This window comes from Chiloscyllium punctatum, chromosome 12 (assembly GCF_047496795.1).
Source record: "Chiloscyllium punctatum isolate Juve2018m chromosome 12, sChiPun1.3, whole genome shotgun sequence".
Classification (NCBI taxonomy): domain Eukaryota; kingdom Metazoa; phylum Chordata; class Chondrichthyes; order Orectolobiformes; family Hemiscylliidae; genus Chiloscyllium; species Chiloscyllium punctatum.
Genome location: NC_092750.1, coordinates 111189974 through 111194895, shown reverse-complemented (window position 1 = coordinate 111194895; position 4922 = coordinate 111189974). Strand labels below are relative to the sequence as shown.

At 45.9% G+C, this 4922-nt stretch overlaps 1 non-coding gene across 1 annotated transcript; it reads right to left on the bottom strand.

The window, feature by feature from the left end:
* Window positions 1–465: 465 nt before the first annotated feature.
* Window positions 466–537, bottom strand: trnah-gug (transfer RNA histidin (anticodon GUG)). Its single transcript has one exon. It is a non-coding gene; the product is annotated as a tRNA-His (tRNA).
* Window positions 538–4922: the final 4385 nt, after the last annotated feature.

The following is a 4922-nucleotide window of genomic DNA, read 5'->3' as shown; positions in this document are numbered from 1 at the left end:
TCCCGGTGGTGGGGTTGGGTATGTTCACCCAGCAACAGTGACCGTAGCCACACGGACTGATCAGTATCACTGTGAGAGTCTGTAATAGATTCTGCAGTACCTTAGTGAAATAGGAAATGACTCCACAAACACATGATGAAAGAGCAGCGCTCCGAAAGCTAGTGCTTCAATTAAACCTGTAAGATCATAACCTGGTGTTGGGTCATTTATAACTTTGTATTCCATAGTCCAACACCGGCATCTCCAAATTAATGAAATGGGGGTATGGGATGGAAAGTTCGGTTAGTGATCGTAGGAGGGAAGAAATCGCTGAGAACGGGTGGATTTGAATTCTGACGTATGAAGCACAGAGATGTGAGCGAGCAGAGCTTGAAGGAAAATAACATTACCTTGGAGAAAATCAAAACGTTAAAACAACTGATTCCTTTGTGCTTCACAAAAGACAGGGACATATAGAGCGATTGCTGCCGTGACTCGGATTCGAACCGAGGTTGCTGCGGCCACAACACAGAGTACTAACCGCTATACGATCACGGCACCCCACAGACAAACGCTCTTAGCACGCGCCATAAGTACAGTATCATAAGAAATGTTAGGCAGAGCACCAAATGCACAATATCAGTGCTTTGCGAACAGTGGCAAATATGTGGGAACTCAGAATGGGCTGACCGTTTTACATTGGTGCCCACAGAGGTCCTGGTGATTCCATCGTTAATGTGCTGAAGGCTGAGCTAAATAGATTTCTCCAAAACATCAAAGACTCCGGGGACAGTGCAGCTTTTGTTACCTGCACATCCACCAATATCATTTATTGCATCCGTTGCTCCCGATGTGGTCTCCTCTACATTGGGGAGACCGGGCGCCTCCTCACAGAGCGCTTTAGGGAACATCTCCGAGACACCTGCACCAATCAACCACACCGCCCTGTGGCCCAAAATTTCAACTTCCCCTCCCACTCTGCCGAGGACATGGAGGTCATGGGCCTCCTTCACCACCGCTCCCTCACCACCAGACGCCTGGAGGAAGAACACCTCATCTTCCGCCTCGGAACACTTCAACCCCAGGGCATCAATGTGGACTTCAACAGTTTCCTCATTTCCCCTTCCCCCACCTCATCCTAGTTCTAAACTTCCAACTCAGCACTGTCCCCATGAGGTGTCCTGACCTGTCCGACCTGCCGATCTTCTTTTCCACCTATCCACTCCGCCCTCCCCCCCCACCTATCACCTTCATCCCCTCCCCTACTCAACTATTGTACTACACGCTACTTTCTCCCCACCCCCACCCTCCTCTCACTTATCTCTCCACCCTTCAGGCTCTCTGCCTTTATTCCTCATGAAGAGCTTTTGCCCGAAATGTCGATTTTACTGCTCCTCGGATGCTGCCTGAACTGCTGTGCTCTTCCAGCACCACTAATCCAGAATTTGGTTTCCAGCATCTGCAGTCATTGTTTTTCCCAAGCTTTTATTGAAATGTATACTTCAATAGTAATGCAGTTTAACATCGGTTACTTCACAAGTTTCCCCACACAAGGCAGTAACCACTGCTGCCACATAGTCCCAGTTCCTAGCCCCAGAATCAGAGGAACTGAGTGGCGCAGTCGCGAAGAACCAACTTGAAATCGGGATGGGAATGAGGTCGCACAGACACTCGATGGCTCAAGTGACACAACCGGTGAATGCACGGTATTTCTATGATGGTTTAGAGGCGCAAGCAATTCCGAGGGTGGGAGTGTTCCTGGTCAAAGGCGGGGCAGAAGGGAAAATTTGTTCCCGTTTATATTAACAGCAATCTACAGTGCATCTTGCTGAGACAGCTGAGTGCCACAACTGGAGCGTGGGCAGCTGGTTTGAAGTTTAATTTTGCTTCACTATCACCCAGTTCCCTGGAATGAATTGCTTTCAGCATTTTAATTTCCAATTGTTTGATATCTCCCTGCAGTCTGCGGCTTTCTTCCTCATGGTTAATTGCATGACTAATTGTTGTATGATCTGCACACTGCTAAATCACGGCCACAACAAGTAAATATGAATCATTGATCTATATGAGAAAACATTGGAACTCACTGCAGGCATGCTTCGTAGGTTTGCAGGCGACGTAAGAACTGTAGACAGTGAGGAAGATTATCTAAGTTTCAAAAGGATCTTCATCCAATGAGTCGTTGGACTGAAAAATGTAACATCGAGTTCAATCTGGATAAATGGAAGGTATTGCATTTTGGTACAACAACAAGAGTAGGGCTTTGTGTAATGTTGGAGAACATGGAATCTCGGGATGCAGGTACATAATTCCTTGTCATTTGCATTACATACAGACAAGATGGTTCAAAGGCATTTAACATACTTCCCTTCATTGTTCAGTCCTTTGTGTATAGTAGTTGTGACGTTATGGTGAAGTTTTGCAGGACATTGATGAGGCCTCTTCTGGAATATTCTGTCCAGTTCTGGTCGCCCAGTTGTTGGAATGATATTATTCAGCTGGAGTAGGTTCAGAAAAGGTATACACGCTTGTTGCCTGTGGAAGGTTTGAGTTCTAATGAAACGCTAGATAGGCTGAGACTATTTTCAGATTCGAGATCGGGTTGCTGGAAAACCACATTATGGAAGACAAAATCCGAGGAGCAGGAGAATCTTTTTTTTTCGCGCAAGTGTCGTTCATCAGGCTCTTCCCTAAACGTTGAATCTCCTGCTCGTCAGATGCTGCCTGACCTGCTGTGCTTTCCCAGCACAACACTCTCGACTCTGATCTCTCATCTGCAGTTCTCATTTTCTCTTAGTTGAGACTGTTTTCACTCTCGGTTAGGGGTTTGAGCGGCGATCTGACAGAAGTTTATGAATTATTGAGAGGCAAGTTTAGAGTTAACGATAGCGGCCTTTTCTCAGGAGGGGGATTTCAAGGCGAGAGAGCATATGTTTAAGATGGAAAGAGAGATTCTTTTTAAAAAAAAGGCATATGAGGCATTTTTTTAGGGAAGGTGTTTTACGTGTGCAATTAACTTGCTGAGGAAGTGATGGATGAGGGTACGTTTGCAACATTTAATGGACAATAGATTCCAAACATGAATGGGAAAGTGGGATTTTTAAAATAAATTTATTCATGCCTAGTAAGTCAGTTATTTCCCAGGGGGCATTTAAGAGCCAACCACGATATTATCCATCTGGAGTCTCCCGTGGGACGGAGCAGATGACTATGGCAGGTTGCTTCCCGAACTCCATGAGTGAATAAGATGGGATTTTCTACACAACTGTTTCAGGTCATCACGAGACTCTTCAATTCCAGGCGCTTATTGAATTCAAACTCCACCACCTGTCATGCCAGGACCTGGATCCTTTGTCGCCAAAATATTACCTGGGTTTTTGGATTAACACCACAGTAATAACACTACAAGGGCATTATAACCACTCAGCGGGTACAGCAGGAGGCAGATGGGACGAGATTAGTTTGGCAGTATGTTCAGCATGGATTGGTTGGACTGACAGGCCTGTGTTCATGCTGTATGAATCTATGATTGACGCTATGGAACAAATAGCTCGTTGGGATTAACAGCAGCATTGACAGCATATCCAAACACCTGATAGGATATGTAATCCTGCTGGAGTCTCCGGAGGTTGTTTTGCTCAGTGATCCCTTCCCACACACGGGACTGGTGAACGGTCTCTCCCCAGTGTTACTGATTAAATGAGTTTCCATTTCTGTGGTTAATTGAATCCCCCCTTCCAGCAGTTCCCACATTGCCTGCTTTCTGTATGGTATCGGCCTCTTTTTTTTCTACCCAGGGTGAACAATCTTTCAAATTGTTTCCACATAGATACGAATCCTGTTTTCCATGTTGTGAATGTGTTTTCATTCTTTCTCATTCACCCACAGGGTGTGAGTATGACTGGTCAGGACAACAATTATTCTTTGCCCCTCGTTCGTTGCTGCCTGGCTGCACCACACACCCGGGCGCGATACCAGCCTCGGGTGTCTGTCTGTGGGCAGTCTGCACATTCTCTGTGTTTTTGCGTTTTTATTTCTCCCTCTGACCAAAGATGTGCCAGTTACAGGGATCAACAATGGGATATGCAGGCTTATGGGATAGGAAATACCGTGGCTTCTGGTGGGATGATTTTTGGATGGATGGTGTGGACTGGAAGGGCCGACTATCCTGCTTCCCCACACGGTGGGGATTTCTGAATTAAGGGTCAGCTCATGTTTTTCTGGTCCTGGAGTCTCTCGTAGGCAGGACTGGGTGAAGATGGTAGAATCCCCTGCATAAGGGACATGAATGAATGGGATTGCAGGAAATTAAAGTCATGATCTCTGTTCCTGAGGTCAGGCTTGTATTTCATGTTTTATTCGTCGAACTTAAATATCACCCTTTCCGTGTTCCAATCGCCAAGGACGAATGTTTAAAATATCACCCCAACACCACCTTCTCCAGCTTGAAGTCTTGACTGTGTGGAAGAAACGGATACTGACCTGATGCAAGCAAATGTAGCTGCCACCGCCAGTGTCAGAAACACAGATCCAAACAGCAAAATCATCTTTTAAACTCACCACTGCAAAGTTCACGGCTCAACACGCTCCAGTGTTGCCACTCAGCTGTCTTAGCAAGATGCACTGTAGATTGCTATGCTAGTATAAACGGGGACAACCATTCCGTTGATAAGGAGCACACTCAATCGAGGAATTTCTTGTGCCTCTATACCATCATAGAAGGACGCACGCTCACCTATTGCATCACTGGAGACAGAGAGTAACTCTGCGCACTCATTCTCATCCCCATTTCCGGTTGGATCTGGGCGGCTGTGCCGATGTTAAGCTAAAATGTTATTCAAGCATACATTTCAACAATATCCTGTACTGTCCCGCGAGTCTTTGATGTTTTGTCGAAATCTATCAATCTTACTTTTCAACCTTTTCTTTCAAGGGATCTCCAC